Genomic DNA, 23650 nt, shown 5'->3' with positions numbered 1-23650 from the left:
AGAAATAGGTGAACAATTCTAAGCCATTTAGAAACTTTTCAAAACTAATTAGCAGAAATTAGTGTTGGGGGGAAGGTAGCTGAGAAAGCGATAGCTAGATGAAGGTCAGGGGGAAGATGGTAGTTCGGGAGGTGTGGAGCAGATAAGATGGGAAAGTTGATGGACAGGTCAGGATGGCAGTGCCAAGTTGGAGGCTTGGGACTGGGATAATGTGCGGGGAGGGGAAATGAAAAAACTGTTGAAATCCACATTTATCCTCTGTGGTTGCTCAGTCCCAAGGCAGAATATGAGGCGTTCTTCTTCCAGGCATTGGGTGGTGACAGTTTGGTGGTGGAGGAGGCCCAGGACTTGCACATCCTTGAAGGAGTGGAAGGGAAGTTGAAGTGTTCATTCACGGGGTGGTGGGGTTGGTGGGTGCGGATGTTCTCTGAAACAATCCGTAAGAAGCCATCCTGTCTCCCCGATGTAGAGGAGACCACAGCGGGTGCAACAGATGTAGTAGATGACATTGGTAGAGTTATGGGTAAATTTCTGTTGGATGTGGAAGGATCCTTTGGGGCCTTTGATGGAGGTGAGGGGAGTGATGTGGGCACAGATTTTGTACTTTCTGCGGTGGCAGGGAAAGGTGCCAGGTGTGGGATGTAGGCTGGTGGGGACGTGGACTTGACGTGGGAGCCGCGGAGCGAATGGTCTCTCTGGAATGCTAATACGGGTGTGGAGGGAAATATATCTCTGGTGGTGGGGTCCATTTGTAGGTGGTGGAAGTAGCGGAGGATAATGCGATGAAGGAGTTTAATGACTAACTTGTAAGTATTTCTGTAGTTATAGAGTCATCGAGATGTTCAGCATGAAAACAGACCTTTCGGTCCAACTCCATGCTGACCAGGTATCCCAACCCAATGTAGTCCCACCTGCCAGCACTTGGCCCATATCCCTCCAAATCCTTCCTATTCGTATACCCATCCAGATGCCTTTTAAATGTTGCAATTGTACTAGCCCCCACCACTTCCTTTGGCAGCTCATTCCATACACATACCAACCTCTGTGTGAAAGAGTTGCCCCTTAGGTCTCTTTTATATCTTTCCCCTCTCACCCTAAACCTATGTCCCCTAGTTCTCCACTCCCCAAGCCCAGGGAAGAGCCTTTGTCTATTTATCCTATCCATGCCCCTCATGACTTTATAAATCTCTATAAGGTCACCCGTCAGCCTCTGATGCTCCAGGGAAAACAGTTCCAGCCCCATTCAACCTCTCCCTATTGCTTGGTTCCTCCAACCCTGGCAATATCCTCATGGTGATTTATTTTAAAACATTATTGGAGAGAGACTTTCTGTCGAGTAATGGGGTGTTGTCGACATTGCAAGAGTTTATAAAAAAAAGTGAAGTAAACAGGTTAATGCATTTGGCTTTCAGATCCTGAATTGCTTCTTGAGGTTTAGGGAAAACAGCTTTTGTGTTTCAATTTGGCAATTTTGCAGAAGGTTTGGATGAAGCTGGATATGAAAAACGCTTCCTCCTGAGAAAGGGACAAAGCTTAGGCCTGTGAAGAAAGAGGTTACGTTTAGATGTTCCAGGCTAGAAGTTTATGATTAAAATCCTAAAGGGCTCATGTAAAGCTAAGAAAGTTTAAGCTCGGTTATCTGATGAATCAAGGAATAACCAATCAGAATTGAAGTCACAGCTAAGCTAAACACTATGTGGGACAGAGAAGGGAGTGCTCTTTGGTGTAAGAGATGCTCTTTGAATGAATGAAATTATATTTTGACCATGTGTTTCAAAGGTTTTCAGTGTGTGCTAAATGTAAATAGCTTCAATCATTCTATTTTATCTTAATTTATATTATGCAATGAACATCTGTTTTAATGTTAAAACTGAATGTGCAGCTTTGTGTGTTCATGTTTCAGTGAAAAATTACCCCATTAAAATAAAAAAAATCTATCAACCTAGATTTAAGTCTGGGATTGACTTGTCCAATAATAACATCAGTGGGTATTGATTTTGTTAGTAAATGTGATATGGAACAGCTCTGACCTTTTAACTGTCTGCTACTTCAAAATGCTTTAAGTTAATAAGGTATTTGGGTTCAATATTGTGGGAATCATGTGAGCACGCTTTCTAGAGAACAGACAGTTAACCACCAAGGCTTGCATTGCACATAATGAGAGGTATGACCTGTTCCAAAACTGAAGTGTAAAGTCATTCAGTCATCTTCTTATAGGATTGTTCTAACTTGCAATTCTACTGTGTAGGTTTTTTTGAAGTATGTTCAATATGTGGCAGCATATAAGTCACAAATTTGGATTTTAATCTCATCAAGAAGTTTCTTGATGCATTGACTGTCTTGATGAGTTTATGTTTTCAGAGATTTCCAGAAGATTATTGCTCAGTCTGGGAACATGATTATAACAAACATCTTTGAAGGATTATTCAAAACAGTCACTTACATGCATTAGCAATTGGAGTTTACTCAATAGTTGACAATATTGTTAGAGCATTTGATAATTACTTTGCTTTTAGAACCAAACTTACCATGGGAAAAGCATGATTTAGGAGAATAATATACCTTCCAGGAGAACATATGATAATTTATTAATGATCTTTGTATATTGTGAGAATATTTAGAACCATGGAATCTCTACAGTGTGGAAGCAGGCCATTCAGCCCACTACATCCACATCGACCCTCTGAAGAGTCCCCCAACTGGACTCATGCACCTACTCTATCCCTGCATTTCCCATGGCTAACTCACCTAATGTATACATCCCTGGAGACTATGGGTAATTTAGTATGGCCAATCTACCTAACCTGCACATCTTTGGACTGGGGGAGGACACTTGGGCATCTGGAGGAAACCCACGCAGACACTGGGAGAATGTGCAAACTCTACACAGTCACCCAAGAAGATCATTGGATTTGTTATACTTTCTAAGGAACAAAAACACCAAAGCATCACAAGATGGGCCAAGGAAATCGATGCTCGAACTCACTGTTCTTGGAGCTAAGAAAAAAATGCACAGAGCAATCTCCATCTTTATCACACCGAAGCAACTTGGGAAATTTTCAGAGAATGTGTAAAAGCCAGAGATCAAATAATACTTAGAAAATAAAGATACAATAAGAAAAAATGTTGAACCAATGAGTTTGGATTCACCCAGGAAGATGTATCATCCTTTATTGGATTAAATGGACCTTCATGGTGATCTTAGCTGCTACAGCAATTATACTATACACTATTGGCATTACCCTGCATTGCAAACTAGCCATCCAGCCAATTGAGCTAACCAAGTCCCCGACAGTAATGCATACTTGGTCTTGAGTCTAACATAAGGTCTCACAAGAGCTAATATGTAACTTACATGTGAAGTAACTAGCTATTAAATGCAACAAAATAAACTATTCTGTTCCACAAAACCAAACTGTCTTCTATCTATGTGTGGGCACCTTTCCCTTTTGGTAGCAGTAAATAAGACTAATATCATGAAGAAGGATTTATTACAGGCAAACATACAGGTTTAGAGATGGGAGGAAACACTACTACTCCTTTTGGTCCACAATCAGAAATGGAAAAGTACTTACTTGTGTAATGCAGCAACCCTCACCTCTCCTTAGCTACTGGGTCTATAATATTGACCTGCCCCTTGAGAATATGTTGTTCACCCTCCCTCGTAAAGCTGGAGGTAGGTACAGTCATGCAGTTTGGGCCTTCCTTTCTCTTTTCTAAGAATTAAACTTTTCTCTTGAGTGTTTGGGCAAGGGAGTTAAAAACATTCTTCTTTTAAAACAATGAACCTTCACCAATTTTTAAATGTGCATTATTCATTATGATGGGTCTTTCTACAATAGTTCAAAGTGCAAAGAGAGTGAAGTGGTAGGCTGATCCAGAAAGTAAGCATAGTTTAGACAGGACAAACCATGAATATTTATGGCACTTAAAATGAAAATAATTCAACCTATCAAAGATCAACTCTGTCAACGTGAATAAGAATGGAGAATCACAAACTGTTTTTTCTATCGACATCCAATAACTAAATTCTGACCTGATTTCCAGCTGGAAACAATTCATATCTTAGAAATCTTTCCATTTAAGGAAATTATGCCACAGGTTTAATACATTCCATCAGATTCCTGTTTAGTGAATAATCCCAATAAGTAAGCACAATTAATTGTGTTGATAAAGCATTTACATTAAATTGTCAGGTCATAAAATATCTGCATCAAAGTTTTCACTGAACTGCAATATAACCATTCAGGCTGAATGTAGGTATAAACAACACTAATATATGCACTGTTATATTCTCAGGATATCCCGATGCGCTATACAACAATGTCTTAGTAACGATTTGCAGTCACTGTTTGCATGCAGTATGGTCCAAAAACAACAATAGAATAAATGAACAGCCATTCTCTTTTGGCTGTGTTGTTGAGTAATGAACGTTGGCCAGGATGCCCCTGTTTTTTCTAAAGTGTAATTAAATCATTAGCGTGTACTTGAGCGGATGGACAGGTCTTGTTTTGATACTTTATGTCAAAGATCATACCACAAACTGTACAATACCCCTACAGGCTGAACTGAAGTAACAGCTGATATGATAAATGAGATTTTAGCTCATTCAAAATTCTCCCACATCTGGAGAATAAAATAAGGCCCTATATGTTCAAAGTCTTAGAGTGAGACATAGACAAGAATGTGGCCATTGGACGAGGCTACGTTAATTCTGGAGCTGATCTTAATATGAAGGACAGGCTGCTCTTTAAATCATCTCATGATTAGACTGCCCAACAACATGATATTTGGTATAACCAAAACTTACAAGGCTTACATAAAATAGGATGCACCTCCTAAAGCAAGATTGCTGTTCCTGATTTAACTTTTCATTGGACAAGTCTGAACTTGTGACGGTGATGCTTTTGGCTCATCTTATGGTTTTCCCAGATCTTCAGTCAGCTCAGCAAACATTAAACTAACTTCACAACTTCAAACTGTTATTTCAACAGACCAAATCCTGAAAATCTCATCTTAACTTATGTATAGCTTTCTTCTTCCATCTTAACTTCTGTGTAGGTTTTGTGGCAATAAATGACTCAAACTCTGCTGAATTATTTGAAGGAGGACAATTGGTGTAAATTGCTCTGATGGACAGTTACAATGCCCTTTTTAAACAGGCTGTTGTTCCGTGGATGTCACTAGTAACCAGCTTCTTTTAGTCAGTGAGCAGGATATCCATTGGAAAACTGTGGGATCCATCTTTACAGATGCAGATCAGGTTCAAGGACATCATTGGCATGCAACTGCAATCTGAACACCATACCCATGTCGAAGTGTCATTACAGGTTTTCTGCCAAGCTAATATTTTTGAGAAAAGGAGCAATATCTGAAAAAGATCTATAAAGCTAAGACTCTTCTAAAAATATTTCCCCTCGATTAGGAATGGAAGGGCTCTTGATCCCAACAATAAAACGTTAGATGTTCCTTCCCTGGTTGCCTTCTCCAATCATCTTGTCTCACGGCGACAACTTACCTTAATGTTATGTATCAAGTGGCAGCCAGAAAGTAGCTACTTCAAGGAGAAATCTTCACATTATATTGTTACCAAATATACAAACACACAGTACCAGGAACAATTCCTTCAGGACATCATAGCCAGCCCAAAATCCTCTCTTGCAATAGCTCCAATGGCTTGCGCTTCCTTCTGCAATCAGGAACATGCAAATATAAAGCATCTAGAACAGAGGCGGGTGTTAAAATGAACACAAACTCATCAGAAGGAAGCTAGATGGTTTCTCATCTCATCACTTCAACAACCCCTCTCTTCAGTTTGAAAATTCTCTCTCTGTTCAATCTCATAGACCAACCAGATTTCACACCTACTGAGAGCAGAATTATTAAGGATCGAAATCTGTTGAACTCTTGAAGCCTTCAGGATGGAGGTTACTGCTTGCAGGTGTTTGATAGTTAGGCCTTCCTTGTGCCGACACAGATTTTCAATTGGACATATCCTGGGCAGAATTAATGGATGTTATGACGAAGCATGATATCACTGGTCTCACCTCCAAAAGTAACACCAAAGTCGAAGGGAAGGCAGGCTGAAAAAATTTGTGGGGAATAAATATCATATTTCTAAATTTATGGATGATCCAAAGCTAAGTACAGTTGGCAGGAACATGTAAACTTGCTTCAGAAGGAATTGGACAGATTAATTGAGTGGGCAAGAACACAATAGATAGAATAGAAGCATGGAAACATAGAAGCCCTATATTTTGGATAGAGGCCATTTGACCCATTGATTCTCTACCGACTTTGACCTCAAATGGAGTCTGAAAATGTGCCAGAACTGCACCACGCACGACAACACTGAGAGTAACTCACACCTGATAACCAGTCTTTACCTGCAATGGAGAGGGAGCAGTGCTCCCATCTGCTCAATTTCCATCTCACCCTGGCAATGTGCTCTGCCTAAGTTTTGGTGCATGCTCCAGGCACTCCGAACCAGATGCCCAGCACGTTTGAAATAAATGGCAGGTTATCCATTTCAATAGGAAGAATAGACGTACAGACTAGTTCTAAAATGGTGAGAGGTCAGAAAATGTAAATGTGCAAAGGGACTTGTGTTACCTTTGTGAAGGCTAACATGTAGTTACAGTAAGCTATTTGGAAGGCTAATTGAATATTAGCCTTCCAAATATTAGCCTTTATTCCAGGTTGAATATTAGCCTTTATTGCAAGAAAGCTTAGGTAAGGAATGGCAGTCTTTCTTCAATTGTACCAAAATACAGTTATACCCCATCTGAAGCATTGTGTGCAATTTTGGTCTCCCTATCACAGGAAAGATATTATTGGCACAGAGGGGAGTGCAATAAAGGTTCACTAGACTTGTTCCTTGGATGGTGGACTGTCCTATGAAAAATGATTGGGTAAATTAGGCCTGCATTCTTTAGAGCTTGGATGAATGAGAGGTGATCTCATTTAAACTTACAAAATACTTAAAGGGATAGGTAAGCTAGATGCAGCTAAGATATTTCTCCATCTAGAACCTTGAACCTAGAACCAGAGGGTACAATTTAAGAAGAAGATGGATGGCTATTTGGAATGGAGATGAGAAAAAGACTTTTGTACTCTGAGTTAATCTTTGGATTCTCAACCACAGGGGCTTTGGAAACTGCAGTCTTTAAGCATATTTAAAATAGAGATTGATACATTTCTGTCTACCAAAATCTGATCAGAAAATAGCAGAACTGAATGTAGTTCCCTGTTGATTCTCTGATGAGATTTTTATGCTAGTTTCTTTCGGTATGCTTAATACACTAATTCACAACCTCCTCATTTGTTCGTAGTTATTTTGGAATATTTGACTCTAAATGTGAGTGCTTTTTTTTTGCTGTTGCTTATCAGTGGCTGGAATTTTGTACTTGTGATGGGTTTACTCTTACCCTCCAGTTAGAGAACTGATGCAAACCCTGTCCTATTTCATTGGGGGCATGTTCTGATTAGGAGCTCGTTTGTACTGCGTTGGGCCTCCCACAGGGTTTAGGATCTGGGGTTCAGGTTTGGGGCAGAAATCCCACCCTCACCATGAGAGCTGTTAATCAGCTACCAACTGAATTTTACCACTACCAACATCTTCATTAGGGGTGGTCACTGCTATCAGTAATGTTCTGATGACCTAATCAGACTTTAGACCCCTGATTATAGGTAAGGGTGGAATGAGAGCAGTGGAGAAGGGGGGGGGGGGCTGTCTGGACAGGGGGAGAAGGGGATTCAGAGACAAGAATGGGTAGCTTTCAGTGGACACCACATCAGATGTCACGTCCCACAATCCAGCACTAAGTATCCGTGAACAATTGAACCCCATGATGCCTTTGCAATTTGATATAGTTTTGATGGCTGGTTTTTGAGAAGTGCAGGAAAAGCTGGGCAACTCCCATTAAATCCCTGAGCCACCAGTAAATTCCACTGGGCTCAGAAACAATTGGCTTTAAGTGTCTTATTAATGAACCCACTTGATGTTCCAGCACCAGTGGGCAGGATTCCTGCATCAGCCTTGGTTAGGCCCTATCCTAATTGCAGACAGTATTCCAAATGCCAAGATTCTGTCCCGAATCTCCTAACCAATCCCCCATCATCGTGCCTGCTCGAGGGGGCTTATTTATTTATTGAGTATTTTTTCTCCTTCAGCATTCAAATACTACATTAATACCTAAGCTCTCACTTGCAAACTTGCTGTTTTCTCTTATTTTCACAGCTCATAGGTTAATCTAACCTAGTCCTGTGTAAGAAGCTACGAATCCTGTCAGTGCAGCAGATGTGAAATTTCTCATACAAATGTTAGCTCTATCACATCCTTTGAACCACAAATGGCTAAACTGTTTGCACAGTCATTTCAAATGCTCGATTGAGGTATTTTGTTGATTGGAATTATGACCTCTATAAAGGGCTTTGTAATGCAATAATTTATGCTAATGAATAATACCTGGTTTGAAGTATAGTTATTAATGAAAGATAGCTGTTCGACTTACCTTGAAATTAGAGATTGATGTGTAATTTCTATGAAGGCCAAGAGCTGGCCAGCAGATTTTTGTCTTCACTGTGTTTAGATTGCTTGTTTTTATATTTATAAGTGAAAATTCAATTAAAGAGAGACAAGTTCAGTGATGTTTATTCTGTTTTTCATCTAAGAGCAGCTTCCTCAAAACTACGTGAATGTCATGGTGAGGACAATCATATCACTTTTTTGATGGTTCACACAAAATAATTTTGCTAATTCCTCTTAACTGCTTAGAATTTACCCTTGGAGAAAATATCCATCAATTTATTTTCAATGAATCCAGATTTTCTTTGCAAGCCAGCTTCAACTGTTAGATGATAGATGCAGAAGTGCTGCAGACCTAGGAGAGAATGGCTCCCATCACATCAAAGCCGAACTCACCATCTGACATGGAAATATATTACCATTCCTTCACTGATGTTAGGACAAAATCATAGAACATAGATTTTATGGCATTGGGTGTCTACCTATGGCATATGGACTGGTGCATTTCAAGGAGGCAGCTCACCACCAAGTCCTTTGGGGTGGCATGGAGGCTCAGTGGTTAGCACTGTTGCCTTACAGGGCCAGGGTCCCAGGTTTGATTCTACCCTCCATTAACTGTCTGTGTGGAGCTTACACATTCGCCCCCCACCCCGTGTCTGTGTGGGGTTTCCTCCAATTGCTGCAGTCAAAAGACATGCAGCTTTGGTGAATTGGCCATGCCAAATTGCCCATAGTGTCACAGGGATGTGAAGGCAACGTGTATTAGCCATGGGAAATGCAGTGTTACAGGGATAGGGTAGGGGTATGGGTCTGAGTGGGATGCTGTTCGGTGGGTGGGTGTGGACTTGATGGACCGAATGGCCTGCTTCCACACTATACAGATTTTATGATTCGCAAGAGTAATTAGAAATGGGAAATATATGCTGGCCCAGCCAGTGACACGCAGATTCCATGATTAAATTAAAACAAAATTGACTGAGTGTATCTTAGAAAAACCAGAGTTAATGGGAATTGGGAAAACTCTCCTCTCATGAGACCATAAGACATAGGAGCAGGAATTAGGCCATTCAGCTGAAGTCTGCTCTACCATTCAATCATGGCTGGTAAGTTTCTCAACCCTGTTTTCCCACTTTCTCCCTGTAACCCTTGATCCACTTGACAATCAAGAACCTATCTATCTCCATCTTAAATATTCTCAGTGACCTGTCTTCCACAGCCTTCTGTAACAATGAATTCCAAAGATTCACCACTCTATGGCTGAAGAAGTTTCTCCTTATCTCCATTCTAAAAGGTCTTTCTTTACTCTAAGACTATGCCCTTGGGTCCTAGTGTCTCCTACCAATGGAAACATCTTCCCAGCATCTACTCTGTCCAGGCCATTCGGTATTTTATAAGTTTCATCTAGAACCCCCCCTCATTCCTTAAGCTCCATTGAATATAGACCCAGAGTCATCAAACGTTTCTCATATGTTAAGCTTTTCATTCCTGGGACCATTAAGGTCATACTTAGCACAAGGAAAGATGGCTGTGGTTGTTGGAGGTCAATCAGCTCAACCACAAGACATCTCTGCAGGAGTTCCTCGGGGCAGCATTCTAGGTCCAACCTTCTTCAGTGCCTTCATTAGCGACCTTCTCTCATTCATATAGTCAAAAGTGAGGTTGTTCACTGATGATTGCACAACGTTCAGTACCACTATTGATTCCTTGAATACTGAAGCTGTCTGTGTGCATGTACTGTAAGGTTCAAACCACATCCAGGCTTGGGCTGATAAGTGGCAAGTAACATTTGCTCCACACAGATGCCAGTCAAGACCATTTCTAATGAGACAAGATCTAACCATAGCCCTTAATGATCAATGGCATTACCATCAATGAATCCTCCCACTACTGGCATTCTGGGAAATACCTTTGAACCAAGATTGAATGGAGTCAGTCATATAAGTACTGTGGTTGCAAGAGTAGGTAAGAGTATAGAAATTTTGCAGTGAGTCAGTCACCTCGTTTTTCCCCAAAGTCTGCCCACCATTCACAAGACACAGGAAGGAATAGGCTGGAATACCTTGATACAAAAATATCAGAAATCACTAAAGAAACTTGACAGAATCCAGGAAAAGGCAGCCCACTTTCTTGGTGTCCCATGTACTCTTTTTCAATATTCACTCTCTCCACCACTGATGCACAGTGACAGCAGTGTATACCATCAGAAGATGCACTGTAGTAACACAGTAAAATTTCTTCAATAGCACCTTTCAAATCCATGACCACTACCATTTACAAAAACAAGATATGTGGGAACACCACTACACCCCCTCCAAGCCATAGTTCATCCTGACTTGGAACTATATCACCGTTCCTTCACTGTCACTGAGTCAAAATCCTGGGAGTCACCTCCTAACAGCACTGTGAGTGTCCCTTCAGTAGCAGCTCAGGACTGCAGCTCATCATCACTTCCTCCAGGGTAATTAGAGAGTGACAATAAATGCTGATCTACCCAACAATATCTACATCCCTAAGCAAATGAAGAAAAAGCACACCTTTCAAGGCCACTACCTCTTTCCCCTGCCCATCATTTTGCCCTCCCACCGACCACAATTGTGCATCCAAGGCCACCATTTTGCCATCCCCCATTGACCACATTTTGCCACCCTCCTCAACATCTCACTCACGATACTATAATCTACAGACACAGCAGATAACTCCTATATGACCTCTTTCCTGCCTCCCTGCCTGCTCCTCTGCTCCTCTGATGGTAAGGCTGTCAGGCAGACTTGGAGAAATAAGTTGTGATGTATTTCAGAGTTTCCTATATCAATGTCTTCCAGCCACTGAAAACAACGCACTGTAAATATTGGGGTCAGTTGTCCATTGGAATTGCTTTCAAATGCTCTGCTTTCAAAATCAGAAAACATGGATCACTTGGTAGACAATGAGTAGACATTTTCTAACTTATTCAAAGACATTTAGATATATCACTAAAAATTATGTTCGTTTTGCCACAAAATCCTTTGGAAACTTGAGATTAGGCAGCACACTAAGTAAGAAACTGTCCTCACTTATGACTGTCTGCAAACCCATGATGACAAGATTAACAGCCTTTCACCTCAATTTTGGAGCTCACCTTCCCAGCACAATTGTACTTATTTTGCCCAAAAGTTAGTATTAATCCATTAACCGAGGCCCTAAGGAGGTACTGGAAAATGAAATCCAATGCATGTACATTTGGTTGCAGTTTTTCTGCATTTTTAAAATTGTGATTGGATCTGGTAGTTTCACATTGGAGCTACACTATGTTGTAACCAAGTGGAACCTAAAGAGTGTAGATGAACAAAACAAACTTAACCTCTTTGCCTTTTCAACTCCCACCTCATACATTTTCATAAATTGTGGATGAGCCAAATGGAAACGAAAAGAAAGTGAAGTCAGTACACTATGCAGATTCCTTTAATAAAACTGACTGTCTGAAATCCCAATAAAGAATAAGAATAGAGAACAGGCAGCTGTGACATTTCCAGATGTAACAAGAAATGTACTTCTCCAGTACAATTCAGTTTGGATTGCAGCCTTTTCAACAGAGTCCCTTTATTTGGTTAGGGATGGAACATGGCCAGTGATTTCCTGAACATACTGTGACTCACTGCATTATTTCACAGTGATTAACTGAAAATGTACCCTTCCATTGAGGTCAAGGAAAATCAGACAAGATATACAAGGGACAATCAACTAATATCAGCAATTTTACAGCATATCACAAAGTTAAAATTACTCCTGCCTTTGTTTCTTTGCTACTTTCCTGTCTCAACTACAGTTAAGTCAGTGGTGCGAAGGTCCATAGATGACTTTCTTGCCTGTGAGCTCTTTAGTGGGCAATGAATGCCAGTAGAGATCACAAAGAAAAAGAGTTTCTATCATATGGGAGTGAGGATGGTTTTGGACTGTACTCTGGGTTTGGGTCTGTTTATATTTCCAAAAGTATGCTGCTTAAGTCCAAGGGGGCCACATTGACAGAAACCCTTGTCTATGCCAATGACCATCATTCCCCCTTGACGGAGCGAAACCCCCCGATCGGGGACAAAGACTCAGGAGGCAGGCAGCAATCCGGCATGTGGCAGACTTTATTCCTATACAAGCAACAACTGGCTAATGCAGGGAGACGACCAAAGACCTTCCCCCAATTTGGCCTTGACATGAGAACCCAGTCATTCTATTAATCTTCAGCTGAGAAGAAAGATCAAAGACACTCTCTGGTATTTACAGTTAAATACTGCATTTTTACACATTTTGTGTTACAATAATCACATACAACATGGTCAATGTGTCCTTCCCCTTATTCTATACATCCAATCCTGTAAAATACAATCAATGACGGGCACTCCTAAGGACAGTACCAGGTTCCCATGATCTCATGGTGTTTAACAGACATGGCAATTTCCAGGCCTTGGGATCTATCTATACATCTATTCTATTAACTTGCATTCCAAAGTCACTGGTTATACTCCTTTGGACCAGTTGCAGACTTTCTTATAGAACATAGAGCATAGAACAATACAGCGCAGAACAGGCTCTTCGGCTCTCAATATTGCACCGACCTGTGGATTTTTCTCAGCTCGTCCCCCTACACTATCCCAAAATCATCCATGAGGATCTCTAAGGACTTCTAGCCCCTTGTAGTCCCTTGTATTCATTTGCTATCTCCATCAAGTTCTGTTACTCCTCTTGTATTTTCCACTGTCCTAATTATATATATATAAAAAATACAAAAGACAGTTGGTTCTAATCAACTGCCATAAGATTTATAGCATTAATTCATATTATAAGGTTAGTTATAAATTAAAGTTTTACAGGTACTTTTACTGTTAGCACTTTCTGTGAACAATTTATTTCATTCAGGATGTACCAGACATTTTTTTGGAGATGAGGAAAGCATTTCCTGAGACTAATTATCTTTCACATCAATGTTTGAATGCTTTTCCCCTAATGCTTCTATTATATTTTGGTTATATATGTGTATCAATAATTATATTGAAATCTATATCTGTGATTATCTAAAGAATCTTTAACTAGAACCTATTTCTTAACATTGTGAATAACTTCAAAGAAACACTTGATTCCTACAAAATAACTTCAGCTATTGTTTTCACAGTTGCATGATTTAGGCTGAATGAGATTTACACCCCCCGTTCTAATGGGCACTGTTCACCTAATGGGACAACATCCGTTCATTAATGAGGCCGGAATTAATCACTTGTCATGGTTTAATGAACTTGTGGCTATTTTTAGACATCCTCTTACTAAATTTTCTCAGATGGCTGTTTATGTAGGGCCTCCTGTTCACCTTGGAGTAGCCTGTTCAAAGTTACCATCGTGCTTCACTTAAGTGCTGAAGCAGACGTTTAATTCTGTTTTATTTACTTGTCCGTCATTGTGTCTAAATGCTGGAGCAGGCTTTTTCATTCTGTTTATCCCTTGTCAGTGATTTTGTGTCTTTTAAACATGGGTAGGCTTTACACCAGATCCCCATTCCACAGTGTTTCTTCTGTCATCGTTCACCTGGATCCATTCAGGATTTTAGGTCTCAGGTGGGTGCAGTGCCAGCAGCAGTTGTTGCCTTCCTGGTGGCACCACTGCTCAGTGAAGAGATGCTCATCTCTGATTGGTTGACAATCCTTAGCTTTCAGGACTTTTGGCTTCAGAGAATTTGATCCCAGGGAGAGTCTGCCTCTTCCCTGTTGATTTCCTGAATGGTACTTAATTTTGTGAGACTTTTTAAAGGAGGAAGCTCAAGATGTTTTGGAGTACAACAACAGGTAGATCAAAGCAGCACTGTGTTCAGCATGGGGTGTTTATTAAAGAGAATTTAAGATGTCTGTTTACAACATGTATGCCTCATGGTAAAGGCCACGTGATTGTAGCAGGCTAGGAAGTATGTTTGCACATAATTACATTTCAATCCAAACATTCCCCTTTTATATAAAAATCAAGCAAAAAACTGCATTATCAGGTACATTTTTCACTACCCAAGTTACAAAATGTATGCATGACCCTTCTCATGCATTAACAGTTTGTTCTCTTCCTCAGTATTTGCATTCGCTTTGCACACATGGGACTGAATCTTACTATATTTTGGCAGTGTCATTTTCATTCAGTTTCCTGGACAGTTTCTTTCTGCAAGGCCTAGGACTAAACGACCAAGCATGCTTCTATGGCACCCCGATCATTGGCTGCTAGTCCAATTCTCCTACTTGCTGCAGCTGGAAGGACTCGCTTTGAAGATCTGAGCAATGAGCAAACTTTGTTTAGACTGGTGTTGTTTTCCTTGGGTCAGCAAAGCTGGAGAGGAGACATGATGGAAATGTATAAGATTATGAGATGTGCATATAGAGCAGATAGGACAACACTTTTTCCATTAGTAGAGGGATCAATAACCAGGAGCACAGATTTAAGCAAAGAGGTAGAAAAATAAGAGGGGAGTTATTGAGAATTTTTTTTAACCCAGTGGAAGTGGAAGTCTGGAACTCACTGTATACTTGAAAGGGTATTTGAAACAGAAACTCTTGTAATGTTTAAACAGTATTCATATATTCACTTGTGTGGCCTCCAGGACCATGGGCCAAAAGCTGGATAATGTAGTATTGCCAGATCTTTGTTGACAAGTGTGGACATGATGGGCCAAACAACCTCCTTCCAATCTATAAATGTCTATGTTTATGAGCTTATAATCCTGAAATCCTGGCACTGATGCTATCTTTTAAAGACCTTTACTCACTTGGTCAAGCATAGGCAGTCCAGCGCTGCACTGCACATTCATAGACATTCGCTCTGGGCATGGACGAGAAAGCAAAAGTGGTATCCGGTTTTGTAGACAAGGACCTGGAGGGTACAGAGTAGGACTGTCCTCTTTTGGGTGAACTACCAGAGAAGGCAATGCCAGCAGACCCTGTCAACTTGCTGAAATGGTTTATTGCACTGTGATATTGAAAATGTCTTCTGAGGGACATTGAGGGTTACCAGATCAAGCTTTAGACTTACTCTGGCTAAGATGAGTGTCATGTGCTTGACATCTACAGATTTAGAACTCCAGATCCTTGTTTGTTATGTTGCAATGGACTCACAATGTCCTTTTGGCAGGGCATGGTGCAATCATATTGCCTTAAACTTACTTTAAAGGGCTTCACTTTGGATTGCCATGTTGTACCGACTCACACCAGCTTGTGAATGCCGCGATGTTGCATGATGCACCAATGTCAATCTGACACTTCATGGGATGTTTTCAACAGTCGTTATTTCAACAGTCACTAACCATCCCTCATCTCCCAACTTGTCTGAACTGACCTGCTGTATGGTGTACAGAGGTTTTGCCCACTGCAGTGTTCCTACAACAAACCCCAGGATGGAGTAGGTTATATTAAGAGGCTGTTTCTCATACTTATTATGGTGACACAGGCACAGCTGTCCAACACTGTTGTCCAGAAAAGTGGGTTCTACTGGATTTAAAATGAATGTACCTTGAAAATGTTCCAGGAACGAAACTTTCTCCAAAATGCCACTTACATGCTACAGGTGCATGTAAAGGGGAGGGTAGTGGAGGGCGGCTGAGATGTACACTGCATTGAAGAAGCCACCTCCCAATGAGGATTTTATGTGCAGTTTAAATGGGCCATAATCTGCCAGATTGGAGTCCCAACTCAAATTCTTCCTTCATGAATCCCCCACCCTCACACCCCACCACCGTTGTGATAACTCTTGAATTCCAGGTGGGTTACAACATCCAGTGGTTTTGGTCTGAAATAATACTCATCATGAAAATTATGAAATTACTGAAGAAACTAAAAGGCATATGAAAAAGCCAGTAACATCAACCAGGTAAATAATAATTAACATGACAGGCAAAGTACACACTTTCATCAAGCTTGAAATTCAAACAAACAATCAGTGCTATTCTCTTAACTGTCGAAAATAGATGAGAAAATTAGAATCTGAGCAAGGTGCAGTTTGTGAAATTACCTCTTGCTGGGAATATGTTAGCTAATATTTTCAAAAGGATTAATTATTAAAAATAAATATTTTTCTCAATGTATGTTGTTGTTAATATCTAATCTGATGGCTGCTTGGGATTTGTTATGTTAAAGTCCAGCAGGTATACCCTCTGCATCAATCTCAAATGATAGAGAATAGCATACCACGGGGCGGACAAAGCATTCTGGTTCCCAAAAACATGTAGGTACAATTCTATTCTGTTGCTATTTCCCGATAACTTTCTCCTCATGAATAATTTTAGCATTTTTGAGATAAATTTGGGGCAAAAACCGTTAATGGACAACCCCAGGTTCTTGCGCACATCTAGAGAGTACAGATTGAATCAAGTAAGGCAACTAATTAAGAAATATTGGAGCATTTTCAGTTTTCAGGAAAAAATAATGTTCCTTACTACAAGAACTATCACTTTAACAAGATCTTAGGTCATCAATGACCAAGGTCACATTAAGGAAAACTAGGAATAATTATATCTAAAACACTATATCTACAAATATGAAATGTTTGCAACAAAGCAGATAAATAATAGCATACATTGAAAGAAATTAGGTTAAGTTAAAAGTCATTATGGAAGCTTGGTTGCAATGTGACCAAGGGTGGAAGTTAAATGTTCCAGGATACTTGACCTTAACAGGAGATGGACTAAATAGAAACTTGTTCACCTGGTAGTAAAGCATGGGATAAGTACAGAGAAAGAATCTTAGCTCAGAAAGTCAAGTTTGGGTGGAGATTGCAACTAGCAGAGTAGATAAGGAAGAACCTAAGGATATATTGTATTTTGATTTTCCAGAAGCAATTCATAATGTGTGCTTGAGAATATTACATAGTGATGGGATTGGGGTGAAAATATTATCATGGAGTGAGGATTGTTTAGCAAAGAGAAAACAAAGTTAACATTTCAAGTCTATTAAAGTTGTTCTTTGGAACTGAAGGGAGATGAAGCCATGGTGGATTTTATGCTAATGAACAGGAATATTGAGTTTATCCAGCACTTTCTAATTTAATTTCAGATCTCATGCATCTGCTGTATTTTGCTTTTATAACATGGAGTGAAAATGGATTAACAGAGAGAAAACAGAAAACACCAGCACGGTGGCACAGTGGTTAGCACTGCTGCCTCACAACGCCAGAGACCCGGGTTCAATTCCCGCCTCAGGCAACTGACTGTGTGGAGTTTGCACATTCTCCCCGTGTCTGCGTGGTTTTTCTCCGGGTGCTCTAGTTTCCTCCCACAGTCCAAAAAAATGTGCAGGTTAGGTGAATTGGCCCCTCCCACAGTCCAAAAAAATGTGCAGGTTAGGTGAATTGGCCAAGCTAAAATTGACCATAGTATGGGGTGAATGGGTCTGGGTGGGTTGCGCTTTGGCGGGTTGGTGTGGACTTGTTGGGCTGAAGAGCCTGTTTCCACACTGTAAGTAATCTAATCTAATCTAAAAAAAACACATGCCATTTTTAGATTGGTAAGTTGTAAGTAATGGGCTTTGCAAGTATCAGTGTTTGAGCCTCAATGGTTTACATACTTCATAATTTACTTTATAAAGAATTAAAACTTGCTTTAGGAATAATTACCTGGGAAATTGCTTCAGGACTGATTGCTCCTCATGTTCCATATTAGAACTCATTTAGGACAATGTATAGCACTTCACTGGATAATAGTCCATCATCCTTACCTAATATCATTGGGAACAAACAAGTTCTTGCAAAGTATTTGGAGTTCTACTTAGAGACATATCATCTTCTACATTTTACCTGTTGCTGGTGGTTTGAAGAATAAATTTGAAATACATTGGGAGACTTGCTATAACACTTGTTGCATACTTCACGAATAATCTATTTAGTTTTATTGTCAAAATTTCTGAGGATTTCACTTAAAAATAAAATAATTGCACTATTCTACAGAAAGTAGTGTCACCATAATCCTAGGAGAAAGTGAGGACTGCAGATGCTGGAGATCAGAGCTGAAAATGTGTTGCTGGAAAAGCGCAGCAGGTCAGGCAGCATCCAAGGAGCAGGAGAATCGACGTTTTGGGCATGAGCCCTTCTTCAGGCTGCCTGACCTGCTGCACTTTTCCAGCAACACATTTTCAGCTCACCATAATCCTACCTGACCATTGGGTTGCTCTCCATTAGAGAGAGGTGTAATCTGAGGGTTATTGTGTCTCAGGTGAGGAGAGAGGAGAGTTTGAGAAGGAGGGTTCATAGTGACTTAATCTGATATGTGAATTGAGCTCATGCTATTGGTGTTACTCAGTATGACAAACCAGTTGTCCAGCTAATTGAGCTAACCAATTTACAGAAGGTACCAGAGGAAGTTATTTGGTTTTGATGTTGCTAAGGGCCCTCCTTGGTCTGTTGGAGAACACTTGCTGCAACAGTGAGAGAAAGAAGAGCTAGTTGGTTTCCTTACCTGCTTCGTGAGAATAGGACATCCCTTCTCCTTTGTGGTTCCTTCACTATGACCTTCAATACCATGTTGAAGGACTTACATGACCTCTCGCATGGTCGCAGAGCCAGCTTGAAATATATTGTGTGTTAAGTGATCCATCAGTAACTGAGTGAATAGAGTTGACAATGTTCAAATCCCATCTACTCTAGAACTGTGTAACAACATCTCTGAAAAGGTTGCTTAGAAAATAGCTACACTGCACTGCGAAATTGAGTTTAACTCACAGTTGACAACCTGTCAGTATATGTTTAGTACATCCAACCAAGTTCAAGTGATGTTAAACAATAATTATAACCATTATTACATTCTTTTAAGGTAGACTATCAAACAGGCATGTCTTATCAACACAGCAACACAGCCTGTTTTCAACCTTTTAGATTTGTTGGATTTGTGAGTGAGATTATAATCTGAATCTTGAGTTCTATTGGCCCTGACTTTCCATTGCACGTTTTGCCTGGCTGCAGAATGATCAGAGTAATAGTAGCCTAAACACAATATGATTGTTTAGGCTCAACACATGAATGGAAAAGTCTGATCAAATTGCTGATAACAACCATTTATTAGAACAAGCATCCATTTGCTACTTAACTAACTTGTAAAATTGCTACTGAATTTAATCTCTTACATGTGCCTAATTTATAGTACACCAGCGTGATGAAAATTAATTATGATTCCATGGAGATTAGATGACCATGTAAACATATGGGATAGAATAAACCACCTCTGCCAAAACAGTAAATCATTTCAAATCAGAAGTGACATTTCTCATTTACAGTATTATTGGGATGTACAAATATATCCAGAAGGTGACTGCAGTTTATTACAGATACTTTAGCATTCTTCTCTGAATTCATAGTGATGCAAGTATAAAATAAACTAAAAATAGTTTGAGTGAGGAATTGCAGTACTAACTTGTAAACAAAAATGAATCCTGACTATAACCAAATATTATCCAATAGTACTGTAGGGCTTTAAACAGCTCTGTTTTAATGTTTAAAAATCACACAACACCAGGCTATAGTACAACAGGTTTTATTGGAAGCACTAGCTTTCGGAGCGCTGCTCCTTCATCAGGTGGTTGACTATAACCTGCATTGTGTGATCTTTAACTTTGTACACCCCAGTCCAATAGCGGCATCTCCAAATCATAACTGTTTATATGTTGAACAACTGCAAAAGTTACAATCAATTCACAAACTGTCATCATATTGGATTACCATATTGCAGCAGCCACCTTTCCAACCTCCTCCATGGGGCAGTAACTACTTCTAATAGTGTAGAGAAAAAAAAATTGTTCCAACCTCAAGCATAGCAATCTAATATCATTAGGTTTTGGAATGATGTTATTAAAACAGCTGGAGCTGCTCAGTAGGATAGTAATGAGACATTTGGGATGGTAATGATAAAATTATGGTATTATCCTTACGAGGTCATTAATCATGGTGCTGTATTCAATTTTCAATATTCTGTTATGTTAGGCTGATCTTTGTCTTAAACACACTGCTAGTCTTGCCTCACACAAAACTCTCTTTAATACCAAAGGTGTTCAATTGTCCACTCATTTGTTTTCCATGCACAATTTTTCAGTGATTATTCAAGTCTTAATTGGTAGGTTAATTAGATGCAGTTAACCTTAATTTTTGCTGTGATTTGTTCATTCTCATTAGACTCATACCCATGTTTGATCATGTAGTTGAGGAGGAGTGTGGGCAGATGACAGGGCCGACAACCTACTGGTAACATAACAAACAAAACAGAACAGTAAACTGAACAAAGTTGGTTTTCTTTTAAGTTATCATTAAAAAGTAGATTGTACAGCCGAACTGTGAGGAATAATGTATTAAGGCTTGGGTCTTTATTAAGACTATTCTTCATTTTATACACTCCCTTGATGGCTATGTAAAGATATATAGGTATGGATCACAGCATATTATTCTCTTTCAAGTCTTGTTTAATAATGGTTCTACATGATATTAACTTATTGCATTTTGAAGTATTTCATTGCCAGGTTTAGGAGAGGTGAATTGACTCCCTTCTGTACAAGCGTCTTGGTTGAATGCAACATTAGATGGACTGGAGGGCTGCCCTCCCCATTGTACAATGAAAGAAAGTTAGGAAAGTATAGTGAGAGTGAAACAAATCAAGTTCTTGAGAAAACATTTTCTCATTTTTTCACTCAAGACGTAAATGGTGGCTTCTGAACTTCAGACAATCCTATTCTAACCTTATTTATCTGACTCAACTTATTTATATGTTCATTCCAATTCTCTTCCCCTAGATGGTGAACTAGATGGTGCAAATTCTCAACATGTAAATCAGAACAGGGCATGCAGCTGCAGTTCACCAAATGCTTGTCCCAGCCATTGTGCAAGCACCTTTTTACAACAATGACCTTACATGGTCCATGCTTCCAAGTCTGTGAACCTTCATCTGTTCAAGTCAGCACTGACAAACCACCAGCACATCATCATGCCTTCCCTTAGAACAACTCTTGCATCATTTCATCCCTTCAACACATTATGTTGGAGCACATGGGCCCCTTTTGACTGAAACGTTTCTGCCAGGTCCCTCTGTGTGCAAGAACGCATAAATACATCATGCATTGCATAGCTCTCATCCACTTTGCGCTTACTTGGACGCTTCAGCTCTTGTAGACTCAACATTGCTTTCATAGCGCACACTCACTAACTTCAGCACTTACTTAGAATGGCCAGCCTCTGGGTAGCTCATGTTGCATTTTTAGTGCACAGTGTCCTTAGAGCTCAGTTCCAGGTTGACAGTCTTTGTTTGACATACATTGCTTTTTAGCATGGACAGAGAAGTAGGGAGTATTGAACAGTCAGGAGATTGACATGTTGCTGTGTGGCACAGTGAAATGGCAACATCACACCTGTGCTAGCAGTTTACACACTCCATGGGCTCTGGAAATGGTGGGGGAGGCTGAAAGGTCATAGAGTATACAGGGACAGGTACACAAAAGGGAACACGAGATGGGGAGGGAAAAGGGAAGGCGGGGAGAGGTGAATTAGTGCATCACAGGCACAGCCTGAAAGTCACTCATACTGATTGAAGTTGGAACCTTGTCATGTTGATTCAAAAGTCAACTGCACAGTACTACTGACACCACTTGCAAACTGAGTGGAATAAGTTACTGCCTTTTTCTTTTGGATCAGTGTAAACTCTTCAACTTGGAGGTCCTGCTTTGAGCAATTGTAGTAATCATATCTCCACTGAGATGCCACCCATTTGGCTTCAATTTATATTTCAGTGGCAGCTCATATATTGTCAAAGATGGCATATTATAAATTATGGCTTCAAGCAAAGATGGCCATTATATTGTGCACACTAATTACCTCCTTGTCTTGACAGCTAATGCAACTAGAATGAGAACAAGGCGTTTATAAGCAGAACCTGAATTTTGATTTTCACAGACAAATTCCATATCTAGCATGGGAAGATAATGCCTCACAGCTGCCAGATTTGTACATTAAACTGTAAATATGCAAGCGTATGGTCTGTAATGTGGAAGTGAGCCTTTGCTTTGGGAGGGGACAGGGCAAGTATGGAGACCTATTGGCAGAAATCTCCACCTGATGCAGCGCTAAGATTTTAATTGTGCAACATATATTTGAGTAAGGTGACATACTTCAGAGCTCCTTTTGGAAGCATGGCAATGACTGTCTTGGGAAGCCTCCATGCTACACTGTTCCAGGGCATAACATGAATCTTCATTGTGATGGATGTGAGGGCCTCAGGAGTTTCTTCAATAAAATTATCTTCCTGAATGTATCTCTCATGGAGATCACCATGGTTGGATTCCTTGTGGCCTTGGTGCTACTGCAAAAACAAGACAACATAGGAGGAGACAGTGATTACTGACTCATTAGCAAAAACAGTAATCTTCAGAGGCTGCTGCACACCACCAAAGGGAGAAACAGCAGCTTAAGGTGCATTGAGGTGGAGAAGAATTGTGCGACTCTACATTTACAGACCTTGCTGTCATTTTATTAAACTGTCTGAAAGACAGTGCAGGCGCTGATTAAGGATGTCCCAGCCAATCATCACTGAACTATGTCATCTGCTGGAACAAGACTTGTACTCAAAAGAATGGGTGACTGTCCTCATTCTGGTGGCTGTCAAGCTCATAGCTGCCCTGAATTTTACTGCCAGCAACACATTTCAAGGATTAAATGGGCATCAATGGGCATCTCCCAATCTTTGACCTACAAGTACATCCAGAGCACAGCTGTTCATATCCTTCCCTGATGATGAGGAGAATCTAACAGCGCAGACCCTAGGACTCTCTACCACCACTGGCTGACCTGAGATGCAGGGCACTATCGACTGCAGGTTGAGATGATTCTTTTAATACTTCCATCATTGGTTAACCTTCAATGTTTCAGAGTGCATGGAGACTGCTAAGTTGCTCTAAACTGCTTGAGCATCTGTAGGACAGATTAACCTGACAGAGGCAGACTTTATGCAATTTCTCTCTGCAGTCCAATACTCAATGGGGGGAAGCAGACATGTGAGCTGCCCAATGTACATCTCCCAGTCTTGAATAGCAGTGCACTCCCTTGATATATTGTTATGTAAAGGGACATTTTCCTGCAGAGATGTGTGGATTCACCACTGATTCAGTACTA

The 23650-nt window shown here is 40.2% G+C and overlaps 1 long non-coding RNA gene across 1 annotated transcript in view; it reads right to left on the bottom strand.

Moving 5' to 3' along the window:
- Positions 1-11303: 11303 nt before the first annotated feature.
- LOC122564049 overlaps positions 11304-23650 on the bottom strand; it is a 73162-nt gene continuing 60815 nt past the window's right edge. Inside the window, exons 4-6 of the long non-coding RNA XR_006315804.1 lie at positions 22651-22841; positions 18966-20737; positions 11304-14854 (exon numbers count right to left, since the gene is read on the bottom strand). This is a non-coding gene — a long non-coding RNA (uncharacterized LOC122564049). The remainder of the gene's footprint in view (positions 14855-18965; positions 20738-22650; positions 22842-23650) is intronic.

This window comes from Chiloscyllium plagiosum, chromosome 28 (assembly GCF_004010195.1).
Source record: "Chiloscyllium plagiosum isolate BGI_BamShark_2017 chromosome 28, ASM401019v2, whole genome shotgun sequence".
Classification (NCBI taxonomy): domain Eukaryota; kingdom Metazoa; phylum Chordata; class Chondrichthyes; order Orectolobiformes; family Hemiscylliidae; genus Chiloscyllium; species Chiloscyllium plagiosum.
This window is presented reverse-complemented; position numbering and strand designations above follow the sequence as displayed.